The sequence below is a fragment of the Pan troglodytes genome, chromosome 3 (genome assembly GCF_028858775.2).
Source record: "Pan troglodytes isolate AG18354 chromosome 3, NHGRI_mPanTro3-v2.0_pri, whole genome shotgun sequence".
In the NCBI taxonomy this organism is placed as follows: Eukaryota; Metazoa; Chordata; class Mammalia; order Primates; family Hominidae; genus Pan; species Pan troglodytes.
This window is the reverse complement of record NC_072401.2, coordinates 115,934,829-115,948,488: the sequence shown is the minus strand read 5'-3', so window position 1 is coordinate 115,948,488 and position 13,660 is coordinate 115,934,829. Positions and strand designations below refer to the sequence as shown.

At 36.0% G+C, this 13,660-nt stretch overlaps 1 long non-coding RNA gene across 1 annotated transcript in view; it reads right to left on the bottom strand.

Moving 5' to 3' along the window:
- LOC134809909 (uncharacterized) overlaps nucleotides 1–13,660 on the bottom strand; it is a 351,074-nt gene that overhangs the window by 31,195 nt on the left and 306,219 nt on the right. The window contains exon 2 of the long non-coding RNA XR_010156675.1: nucleotides 6,358–6,523. This is a non-coding gene — a long non-coding RNA (uncharacterized LOC134809909). The remainder of the gene's footprint in view (nucleotides 1–6,357; nucleotides 6,524–13,660) is intronic.

Genomic DNA, 13,660 nt, shown 5'->3' with positions numbered 1-13,660 from the left:
TTTCAGTGATAGATTTCTATGAATTCGTAGGAATAATATACTATAATTTTATTATCTGTAGTGGTCTAGTCATTCATTTTAATATTATTTTACCACCTGCTATGATATAGGCACTGTGTTTGTCAGGGAAACTATAGTTTTGAAAAACATGGCTCCTGTATGTTTGTTAAAGGACACAAACAAACAAGAAGTTACAAAGCAGTGTAGTAAGTACTCCTTAATACAGAGTATGGTTATGGGTGAAAAGAGGTGACTAACAGGCATTCTAGGCATAGCAAAGGCCCAAAATATTTGAGGGCATTTTGGGTACAGAAGTAATATACTTGGAAAATGAGAAGTGAATGATATGTGAGGAAATGTAGTGAATGCATATAAATTATGCTTTCAAGAAATTTGATTTTTAAGACAAAAAAAAAAAAACCAGAAAGAAGTTTGGGTATTATAATGATGTAAAGAGTCAAGGAGGGAATTTTTTTCCGCAAATGGGAGCGATAACCATATTCATATGCTATAAAGAAGCCAACACATTAAGAGATAATGGAGCAAAGGGATGCATTGGACTCAGATTATTGGCAGTTCTTTTTCTGAAAGTGAAAATGAAATAATGATGATAAAGGGAGGATACTTCACACCGAAGTGTAAAGCATAGCACCAGATAATAAAAAGCCAGGTCAGCATAAGATGAGAGGAGCGGCAGATTGTCTTGGTACTTGTTGGAGTTGGAAGAAGGAGAGCAGAAATGGGAGAAGTAGCTGACCAATAATGCTTTCTGTTGATCTGGACTGAAGGACCTGAGTCAGCGAGCATGCACTTTTACTGCCAACAGCCACGTGGTTGTTACATTTTCTCTGGCATTGCTCAGCAGCAATGTGAGAGCTTATGAAGTGAGGGGGAAGACTGACAGTTTGGGAACTACCATAGAAAAGAAAGACATGGGCAGGGGCAGTGTCTCACACCTGTAATCCCAGCACTTTGGGAGGCCGAGGCAGGTGGATCATTTGAGGTCAGGAGTTTAAGACCAGCCTGGCCAAGATAGCAAAACCCTGTTTCTACTAAAAACACAAAAATTACCAGGGCACAGTGGCAGACACCTGTAATCCTGGTACTCGGGAGGCTGAGGCAGGAGAATTGCTTGAACCTGAGAGGTGTAGATTGTAGTGAGCCGAGATCACGCCACTGCACACCAGCCTGGATGACAGAGTGAGACTCCGTCTCAAAACAAAAACAAAAACAAATAAACAAAAGAAAGACATGGGATGAAGAATTTAGGAGAGAAAGCGTGGGAAGTTATGAACTTCAAAATGTCCAAAGCATAGAGAAGGTAGTCAATAAGGGGAAAGACAGGGCGACTAAAGGTCTCAGTTCAGCAACGATTCTGGGCAAAAAAGATTTAGAAAGCTAGAAGAGAAAGGGGTTAGATGAATGAAAGCATTGTGGAACAGAACCTTAAAATTTAGGGGTTGGGAGCTTTCATATGGTAACTTTCTGTGTGCTGAGATGGGAGTGTGTATTAAACCAAAATAGAGATGGAAGTGATTGAATTTGAAGATCACAATAAACATCGTGACTAGGTGGTTGGTTAGAATCACTGCTTGCATATGGAAATCTTCCAGAAGAATGAAGAAAAATAAGATGGAAAGAAGAAGGTAAACCAAGGGCCAAGCTCCTCAATGAGTATGAGGGAAGATTGAATTATCAGAAACATGTCAGAAAGGAGAAAATTTAGAGGGTACCAAATTTGGATGCTGTAAGTTTTAAAGGATGAAGGGGTTTTCCTTGCATAAATATAGAAAAATAATGATCTAGAACTGGCAAAGAGAAATTGAGATAATGTTGCAATTGCTTTAGGAATTTGGGGTGTGGGACAACGAATAAGCTTGTTCTTGAAAGGACTATTTGAAGGTATTTGGTATTTGAAGACCAGCCAGGTTTTAGTTGAGGCAAAGAGGAGAAATATAGAGAAGTTGTCATATACTTCCATTTGGAATATTACAATATGTGCTTAGGATTCTAAAGAGAACCATTTTAAAAGCTTTCTGGTACCCTTTCAAGGTGATTCCTTAAGGACAGGAAGTGCAAGTGCACATGCTGTATCTTGTATCTCTGTATCTTGTGTCCACGTGGGCATCTGCATACTTTAAACTCCTTGAGATAAGCGACTGGTCTTGTGTGTACTTATATTTTCAGCATCTAGTTCACAACTTAGCAAATAGTAGGCTTTTAATAAGTGCTTGTGCCTGCCATATTTTAGGTGATCTACATATATTTGTGGAAGGACTATATCATACGGTATATAGATAATATCTTTCTTGAGTTTGCTTCTTGTTGTTTTTTTTCCTTTGAAGAACAAATATAAGAGTGAAACAAAAACGCCCAAAGTGAATTGTTGGAGTTTTAGTTTTTTAGCCTATATATCTATAAAACCTTTTTGAGATATTCTCTTTAAATAATTAAATTACTATGAAACAGGACACTTTTTTCCTCATTTGAAATTGGTGGCCATTTTTCTGCCTTATGAGAACTTTCCATTTTTTTCCTGCTGTGGTATAATTCATGGATTTTTATTTTAGTGAAAAAAATCCAAAGTGTCAATTTTTTTGGTCTTGTTTAAGTAGGTTCCTGTCATCCAGTTTCACAGTGAGAACCTATATTTTCCTCTTATTCTTATAGCTGTTTTTTGCTTTAGTGATGACAGGTAGATATGATTCAAAGTTAAGTCTAACTGTGCTGCAAAAGTAACTTTTAAAACTTGACTACAGAATCCTAGAAATCCTAAAAGTAAATGTCGGTATCAGTGAAAGCCCTAATATGGTCTATAGTTGTAAGTAAGGCATTTTGCAGGTTGATAATTTCATGTGCTCACAAAAACTCAGAAAACATTCTCTATTTGAATATCTGTTCTGTAACTTGGCTTAAAAATACGCTTCTTCTCTTTAACACATGTGTATACTTAACCTCACAAAGATTATCAATGATGTTAATTTTACACAAGTTTCTTAGCTAAATATTAGCTGTACTTATATGAATGCCTACTTCCTTAGATTCATATTTTGAGGTTAGGTATTAATCTTTATTTATTAATTCAATAAATATTCATGAGTGGCTACAATACACAAGGCTAGGACATTGAGATTACACTGACTTTAGATACAAAAATATTGGTTTATATATGAGACGTACCATTTGTTTATAAAACTGTAGAAAACCATAACAAAATTCGTCAATGATTTTTTTTTTTAATTACCACAAACAATTCTGAGAACTACATATAAAAAACGTTGTTTCTTTTGAGTGCTGACAAAGTTTCTTCTTGAGAAGATTCGTTCTTTTGGATTAATCCATTCTCTTCACTAAATTGTGAGTGGGTTTTAAATGGAAAAAAAAGGGGCAGTTTTTAAGTTTTTATACCAAGGGTTTACATTAAAATAACATAAGCTATTAATCGGCTATACATTGTTCTTTGTATCACTAATTTCAGGAGCATGAAGATAATGAGTGAAGGTCACATTGTGCAACCTGTGGTAACATTTTAGGTAATTTATCAGTTATTACAAATTTATAAATTATGTAGTTAATTTATCAGTCTGGAAACTATAGGGAGGGGTAAAAAGAAAAAAATGCTTTGAAACAATTGCCTGGCTGGGCGCGGTGGCTCACGCCTCTAATCCCAGCACTTTGGGAGGCTGAGGTGGACAGATTGGTTGAGCCCAGGAATTTAAGAGCAGCTTGGGCAACATGGCGAAACTCCATCTCTAATAAAAATACAAAAAATTAGACGGGCAGGGTGGTGCACATCTGTAGTCACAGCTACTCAGAATGCTGAGGTGGGTAGATCACCCAAGCCCAGGAGGTTAAGGTTAAGGGGAGCTACGATTGTGCCACTGTGCTCTAGCCAGCAGGGTGGTAGAGTGAGACCCTGTCTCAAAAAAAAAATCCAAAAACAAAAACAATTGCCCCAGGCATGGGTGGGAGGAAGATGACTTCAGTCACATACTCTTGTCTCTCTCGGCCTAATACATTTTGCATACCTCATATTTTCAGACTTCTCTGAGCTATTTTCCTTTCCTACAGGCTATTTTCAATTGCCACCATTTGCCTAATTATATCTTAATACTGCCACTAAAATATAACAATACCAGTTAAAATAACATACCAGTTAATATATTTTTATATATATAAACCCAGGTGTCTTAGTCCATTTTCTGTTGCTATAACTGAATACTGCTGACTGGATATGTTACAAAGAATACAAGTTTATTTAGCTCACAATTCTGGAGGTCAGGAAGTCCAAGGTTGACAGGTCTGCATCTGACAAGAGCCCTTTTGCTGCAGCAAGCCATAGCAGAGGGCATCATGTGGTGAGAGGGCAAGAGCATGTATGCCAGCTCAGGTCTGTCTTCCTTTACTTACAAAGCCACTGGTCCCATCACACCAATCACCTTATCTAATCCTGATTACCTCTTAAATATTCCACCACTTGTGAACATACAAATTTGAGGATTACATTTTTAGCACATGAAATTTGAGAGACACATTCAATCTATAGCACCAGGGTTCTGACTTAGAGACTATGAGCAAGCAAACTTACCTGATTGTAAACATGCTGCTGATAGACTGAGCTATCATTTCCTTTATCTTGTGTGCAAACCCAGTAAGTAGCAATAATAAGTATTACTTTTTTATTTAAAAAAATTAATTGACCACAATGTGTCAGGCAGTGTAGAAAACAGAAACATTTCCATTCTCCATCACATTCTAGTGTAGACAATAACCAAGATAAATAAGTAAATATGGTGGCAAATGCTAAAGAGAAAAATAGAGCGACAAGGGAGAATAGGGAGCTTAGCAGAGGGAGTTGGGGAATAGTAAAAGCTTAAATAGAGTGTTCAGTCAAGGTTTTCTTGAGCGGGTGACCCTAGAGACATGACTGAAGTAAGGGAGCTGAGCATGTGAACCTCTAAGTGAAGAGCCTTGTCGGCAAAAGGAATACCAAGAGCCAATGCTCTGTTGCAGGAGGGTGCATAAAGTAACAGTGAGGAGACCTGCATGGCTGAAACACAGTGAACAAGAAAAAAAAAATAATAGCAGAAGATGTTGCAGAAATGAGAGGAGAGTCCTATGGGGTCTAATATGTCATGTTAAAGATTTCAGCATTTACTCCAACTGAAATGAGAAGCCTTTATGGACTTTTTAGCATTAGAATGACATGATTGGACTTTTTTTTTTTTTAAACAGGATTCCTGGGTGCTTTCTTGAGAATAAACTACAGGGCTTGAAGTAGGGTGGAGGTCAAAGGTAGAAGCAAGAAGGACAATGAAAAGACTATTAGAATAATACAGTCATGAAATGGGTTGTTAGACACTGGTGGTAGTAGGTAAGGAGATGAGAAGTATTTGATTCACAGATATATTGTGATCATATAATCAATAGAATTTGCCTCAAATGTGGGGTGAAAAAGACAGAAAAATCAAAGATAATACCAACCATTTTGGTCCTTGGCAACTGAAGGTATGGAGTTTCCATAAATTTTGATGAGGAAAACTACAGGAAAGACAGGTTTTCTGGGAGACATTAAGAACTAAGTGTGGTCATGGTCAACTTGAGATGCCCCCCCTTCTTTTTTTTTTTTCAGGGTCTGAAACTCCTGGGATCGAGGAATCCTCTCAAGATGTGCGATGCTTATTGAACATTCAAAGTAGGCAGATGACTCAAAATTCAGTGGAGAGATTTAAGGTAGAGACATTAACTTTAAAGCCTTCAGCATATACATGATATTTTGAATCATGAGACTGGATAAGATTACTAAAGGAATAAGTAAAAATAGAGAAAAGAGGCTTTTGACACTAAGATGCCTGAGAGAAAAGGAGAAAACAGCAAAGGGACTTACAAGGCATAACCAGGTGAATGTCGTGTCCTGGATGCCAAATGAAGCAAGTGTTAAAGGGAGGAGAAATCTAATTCTGTTAACTTGTATTGACAGGTCAAGAAAATTGAGCATTGAGAAATCACTGTAGGATTTAACAACGTGGAGGTTATCATAACCTTGCTAAGAATAGTTCTGAGGGAGAAGTGGGGACAAAAGAAATGAATAAAAAGTGTTTGAGAGAAAATAGGAGGAGGACATTGGGAAATACAGGAAGTATGCGGAACTCTTTCAAGGAGTTTTTCTCCAATTATTAGTAGAGAAATGGTGCACAAACTAGAAGAGAAAGTGGAAACAAAGGTTTTTGAGGAGTCTTTTTGCTCTTTGTTTTAAGATGGGAGAAATAACAGTATATTTGTATGCTGATGGTATGATTTCTTAGGAAAGGAAAAATCAAGGATGCAAGAGGGAAGGATAATTGCTGGAACAATTACCTTAAGTGGAGATCAGGGATGGGATGACCTTAAGCCAGATGCATGGAGAGTTCTTTCATGAGAGAAGCTGGAGTTTAGGAACACACACAGGCAGACAGGTAGATGTGGTGGGGATGGTAGAGGCTTTTCTGATAGCTTCCATTTTCTTCTTGATGTTGTTATTCACCTAGAATAAGACACAAATACCAAGACAAGGAAAATATAGATCTAAAACAGAGTGATAATAAACCCTTCCCAATAGGTTTACTTCACTTAATTCGCCACTTATCCTGACAGTTATTCTAATGATTCCAGTGCCTTTTGAGCAGCAAAGGAGATTTACCTCTCAGGATATTACCTAAATATTACTTCAGCATTCAGTTGCTATTGCAGAAAAACAACCAAGAGCCTCTTACAAAAGAGAAAAGAAACTCTAGCATGGTGCCCTTTTAAGATAGGGCATGCATCAGCACAACTTCTCAGGAGTGTAGATATCCTATTAAGATGCTAATTAAGTGCTTGTCAGGGAGAATTATTTGCTCTTCCTCTCTCTTACCTGTTTTTCCCTGCATTTAAAATCTAGTCTCTGGGTTCAGAATTTCAATTCACAACAACAATATTCTTGGGAAAATTTCTGGCACTTGCAGATAGTGCTTAAGTTGACATTTGGTAGAAATCTTTCCTGAGTACCATCAAAACTTGATGCTTGTACTTAAAATGACTTACATGAATCACCCCAAGGAAGATTAATTTCAAAACAACATATGACCCTATGGCATAAATGTTATGAAGACCCCAACCACATTATACACCACTGTAACAAAAGACAATGCATAGATTCTGACGGGTTTATTTTTATGAGCGGTAGCAAAAGGCTAGTTGTTATGACCTGTAAACCTCCATCATAAACATTAGTACTAAATTTTAAGAATTGAGGTGAGTAGCTAGTGGGGGGAAGTGTAGTATAATACATTATACATATGGATGACTATTGATTTGAATTTCTTTTTCTAACCAATTTTTTATGTATGTAAATAAAATAAGTGGTCAGTTGTATGGATGTTAATTAACTAGTTTACTATTTGGTACCTTTTGTTTATATGTATACAAAGAAATATACTCACATTTTAATTATGTTAACATTAAATCTTACTTTTTTTCCCTTAACACATACCTGTAAACCAAAAGTAAAAGTCTAAATTCCCCCAGCTGACCGAATGGACTCCGCTCTCAGCCAAGGGGACCCAAAGGAACCTGAAAAACTACATCAGGCTATGACAGAAAGGAAGAGATAGGCCATGCTTCATTATACTTTCCTCCCTTTGGAGTTGAGGCACAATTGACCAGCATTAACATTAAAACAGAGATCATAATAAGAGTGACAAAACAGACTCTTTGTAACCATAAGATACCAAACTCCAGCCAGACTCTAGTATATCACATACTACATATGTGATATACTAGATAGTATCACATGACAGATAAATAAAGAAATCAAAATATTTTACCCCCAATTATGTCAGTTTTTCATATTTTAAAATGGCCCTGCAAAGCAGTCTTTCATGGGGGAAAATTTGTATCTGTAAAGAATCTTTATTAACATAACTAGATCTTTCCCCCTTTCAGTCCCTCCCAACGCTGAAGACATTAACTAAAAGTCTAGCAACTTTTAAAAGTCTGAATAGGAAATATTTGCCATCTCTTGTCTGTAAGGGTAGGCCACCTATGAGACTCATCTACGTAATAAGAACCTTGGTCTCCACAATCCCTTGTCTTAACCAAGACACTCCTTTCTGTCAATTCCAGGTTTTTAGATAATAAGTTAGCTCTTTCAACCAACTGCCAATCAGAAAATCTTTAAATCCATCTATGAGCTATAACCCTCTCCGTGCCCCTGTTTTGAGTTGTCCCATCTTTCCAGGCCAAATCAATGTTTACCTCAAATGTATTAGTTGATGTCTTATGTCTCCCTAAAATGTGTGAAATCAAGCTGTAACCCAATCACCTTGAGCACAGCTTCTCAGAACTTCTTGACACTGTGCCGTGGGCTGTTGTTACTCATATCTGGCTCAGAATAAACTTTTAAAAATATTTTACAGGGTTGAGGGTTTTTTTTTTTTTTTTTTTTTTTTTTGTCAGTATAGCTACTATGGTTTGGGAGCATAATTCATAAGAGGAGGCCCTATGATAATAGAAGCCAGCCTGGTATATATGTAATGGAACACATGTAATGCACAAACTGAATTATACACATGGTTTACCAAAAGGTAAAAAATTTGAGAAAAGTACATACATTCATCTACTCATATGCAAAGTTTTCTATAATTAATTGTCTAACAAATTCTAAATCTTGATATAATTTTAATAGATGATAATGCTACTATTAAGATTATACAAACAGCTTTACTCTTTTTCAGTTTAGAACTTTACCATATATAATTTTAGGTTTGTGTGCCCAAATGAAAGTATATTCTAATCAAAGGTGATTATAAAAATAATGATAATTCTTGGCTGGGCATGGTGGCTTATGCCTGTAATCCCAGCACTTTGGGAAGCCGAGGCGGGCGGATCACGAGGTCAGGAGATGGAGACCATCCTGCTAACACGGTGAAACCCTGTCTCCACTAAAAATACAAAAAAATAGCTGGGCGTGGTGGCAGGCGCCTGTAGTCCCAGCTACTTGGAAGGCTGAGGCAGGAGAATGGCGTGAACCCGGGAGGCAGAGCTTGCAGTGAGCCGAAATCACGCCACTGCACTCCAGCCTGGGTGACAGAGCGAGACTCCGTCTCAAAAAAAAAATAATAATAATAACAATAATAATAATGATACTTCTTGAAATAAAGGGCTTGGATAATTATACTTTCTAACTTTTCCAGTTTAAGTAGGAAGAAAAAAGCATTATTCTCAATGAGTTACATTTTTGTAATGAAAATGCATCTGAGCTAATAAAGTTGTGTTGTTTTAATTTCAGATTTATAGTACAACCTCTCATAATTCAAAAATTTAAGATGTGATGGGTATATATATAACAGATGTGATTGATCAATGTTTAATAGCAGAATTATCCTTATATCTTACAGCATATTTAAACACTGCCTTTGTGACTGCTTCATAAATTATTTCAGGGTAATAGCTGGGACATTAATATGGTTAGCAACAAAAACTTATTCATTTCATATTAGTAGAATAAAAATTTATCCTGTTTAAGAATACTCAGTTCCAGAAAATTGACTCAACAGTTGTTCAACACTTTCCTATAACCAATAAAAGGTATACTCCATGAATTTGCGAAGCTGACCTATTGGGGGGTGGGGTGGGAACAATGTTATCTCTATTCTCTTACAAATTTTGTTCATTTACCAAACGTGGGTGGCTATAGTCTGTTATGCTCACTATGGAGAAAAGTAATCTAATGAGAGGCATGAATGATAAGAATTGCAGACAAATAGAAGCAAGAAAAGTAGAAAAAGAACCTGAAAATACTGAAATACTTGGTTTCAGTTCAATATAGACGCCCACTTGATTTTTACTTTGATTTCCATGAGTGATGCTTGAGTCTTTATTATAAATTACACTCCATACTCAAACTACTTTTTGCTGATATTTTGTGACACACAATCAAAAAATTTTTTAACAAACACATCATGATTAATTGCATCCAATAATATGGATAAACTCAAAGATCACTCCTGGTTACCAATGTGGGTCATTGGATAAATGGAAAGGCCATTCACTAAGATATTTCGTTAAAAAAAAAAAAGATAAAAGAATTCATAAAGCCAAAGAATCTTATAAACATCTCCTGCAGAATATTTATTCGACACATATGTTTATTTACACACACGTATATACACACATATACATATATGTATACACACAATCTTCAATTTTCATTATTCATAGATTCCATATCTGCAATTTTGCCTACTCATAAAATTTACTTGTAACACCAAAATCAATACTTGTGACTCTTTTTTAAACATTTGTGGACATGCACAGAGCAAAGAAAATTTTGAGTTGCCCGATGTGCGGCTGAAATTGAACAAGGTGATGCTCTGCCTTTTTGTTTTAGCTCTCATCAGTATAAACATTTTTTTAACATTTGTGGACATGCACAGAGCAAAGAAAATTTTGAGTTGCCCGATGTGCGGCTGAAATTGAACAAGGTGATGCTCTGCCTTTTTGTTTTAGCTCTCATCAGTATAAACTAATGCCCTCTTTTTCTTATTTCTGTGCTTTGGTTGTTGATGATTTCGCTTCTTTAATGGCCCTCAGTTGTAGTGTTGAAGTGCTGTCTAGTGTTTCCTAGGTGCAAGGAGGCTGTGACATAATTTAGGAAAAAAATGCATGTTAGATAAAGTTCATTCAGGCATGAGTTGAAATGCTGTTGGCCATGAGTTCAATGTTAATAAATTAATAATATATATATTTTAAAATGTGTCTTTAAACAGAAGAATACATAAAATAGAGTTACGTACTGACTAAGTGATAAAAATGTGACCATAGGTTCATAGGAACTTAACCCTGTATTTCCCTTAGGAGTAGAGGCTCAGTGTTTGTTAATCCAGTGTTTGTAGTATTTTTATAGAACATTAGTATCACAAATAATAAGAGTAGACTTTTATATATTCTATTTTACAGTATAACATAATATACTAATTTAATAAAAAACTATAAAAATTACAATAATTATCTTTAAACATATTTTCAAATTTCATAAATCAGAGTTTTATTCATTAAGACATATCAGCTATAAATTAGCAAGTTCCGCTTTATTGCCAAAGAACTCATCTTTTGATTTTTGAAGTTCAAAACATTTATCAGTTGAATCACAAGGAAGACGCTTTAGAATATTAGAATAAGAAAGGAGAATGAGGTCTAAATTCATTTTGGTGTGTTTTATCATTCAAGATACTAAGTAAACCCCTAAAAAATTTCATTTTCTGGCAGTTTTGTCAGAGGAGTGTGAACCAGAGCAACTTCATCTTAAATAGGAGCTGGGTAAAATGAGGCTGAGATGTATTGCTGCATTCCCAGATGGTTAAAGCATTCTAAGTCACAGGATGAAATAGGAGGTCAGCACAAGATACAGGTCATAAAGACCTTGCTGATAAAATAGGTTGCAATAAAGAAGCTGGCCAAAACCCACCAAAACCAAGATGGCCATGGGAATGACCTCTGGTCATCCTCACTGCTACACTCCCACCAGGACCACAACAGTGTATAAATGCCATGGCAATGTTAGGAAGTTACCCTATATGGTCTAAAAATGGGAGGTATGAATAATCCACCCCTTGTTTAGCATATCATCAAGAAATAACCATAAAAATGGGCAACCAGCAGCCCTTGGGGCTGCTCTGTCTATGGAGTAGCCATTCTTTTATTCCTTTCTTTTTTTTTCCTTTACTTTCTTAATAAACTTGCTTTCACTTTACTCTGTGGACTCACCCTGAATTCTTTTTTGTGCGAGATCCAAGAACCCTCTCTTGGGGTCTGGATTGGGGCTTCTTTCCTGTAACACTTTTACATAGTTAACAATGAAGATTATACATATGGTACTATTGTTTCTTCCTTTGTGTCCACATGTACTCAGTGTTTAGCTCCCACTGATTATAGAACATGGGGTATTTGGTTTTCTTTTCCTGCATTAATTTGCTTAGGAAAATGGCCTCCAGTGGCATCCATAGTGCTTCAAAGAATACAATTTCTTTCTTATTTATTGCTGCCTAGTATTCCATTATATATGAATAAATGTGAGATATATATATATCACATTTTCTTTACCCAGTCCACTATTGATGGGGATTTATGTTGATTTCATGTATTTGTTGTTGTAAATAATGCTGCAATGAACATGCAAGTGCATGTGTCTTTATGGTTGAACAATTTGTATCCCTTTGGGTATACATTCAGTAATGGGATTGCTGTGTCAAATGGTAGTTGTGTTTTGAGTTCTTTGAGAAATCTCCAAACTGGTTTCTACAGTGGCTAAACTAATTTACATTCCCATCAGCAGTCTATAAGTGGTCCCTTTTCTCTGCAACCTTGCCAGCCTGTTATTTTTTTACTTTTTAATAATAGCCGTTCTAACTGATGTGAAATGGCATCTAATTATGGTTTTGATTTGCATTTTCTAATGGTTAGGGATGTTGTGCATTTTTTTGTATGCTTATTGGCTGCATGAATGTCTGTTCGTGTTCCTTGCTCATTTTTTAATAGGGTTGTGTTTTGCTTGTTGATTTAAGTTCCTTACAGATTCTGGATATTACACCTTTGTGGAATGTGTACTTTGCACATATTTTCTCCCATAATATAGGCTTTCCATTTACTAGCCAATTGCTTCTTTCAGTGTTCAGAAGCTCTTTAATTAGGTTTCACTTGTCAATTTTGTTTTTGTTGCAATTGCTTTTGGAGTCTTTGTCATGAAATCTTTGCCAGGGCCAAAGTCAAGGATGGTATTTCCTAGTTTTTTTCAGGGATTTATAGTTTTAGGTTTTACATTTAAATCTTTAATCCATCTTGACTTTTTTAACATGGTATAAGGAAGGACTCCAGTTTCAATCTTCTGCATATGGCTAGCCAGTTATCACAGCACCCTTTATTGAATATGGAGTCTTTTCTTCATTGTTTTTCATTGTTGAATTTGTCAAAGATCAGATGGCTGTAGGTGGGTGGCTTTATTTCTGCATTCTTAATTCTCTGTGTGCCTGTTTTTGTACCAGTGCCATGCTGTTTTGGTTACTGTAGCATTCTAATATAGTTTGAAGTAGGGTAGTGTGATGCCTCTGTCTTTATTCTTTTTGCTTAGGATGCTTTGGCTATCTGGGCTCTTTCCTTGGTTCCATATGAAATTTTAGAATAAATTTTTTCTAATTCTATGAAAAATGTCATTGGCTGTTTGATAAGAATACCATTCAATCTGTAAATTGCCTTGATCAGTATGAACATTTTAAGAATATTGATTCTTCCTATTCGTGAGCATGGAATGTTTTTCTATATGTGTCATCCCTGATTTCTTTGAGCAGTGTTTTGAAATTCTCATTGTAGTGATCTTTTACCTCTCTGGTTACGTGTATTCATAGGTATTTTATCCTTTTTGTGACTATCATAACTGGGATTGCATTCTTGATTTGGCTTTCAACTTGGACATATTGGTATATAGAAGTGCTACTGACTTTTTGTACATTGACTTTGTATCCTGAAACTTTGCTGAAACTGTTTATCAGAGGTATGGGCCTTCGGGCAGAGACTATGGGGTTATCTAGGTATAGAATTATATCCTCTGCAAACAAGGCTAGTTTGACTTTCTCTCTTTCTATTTGGA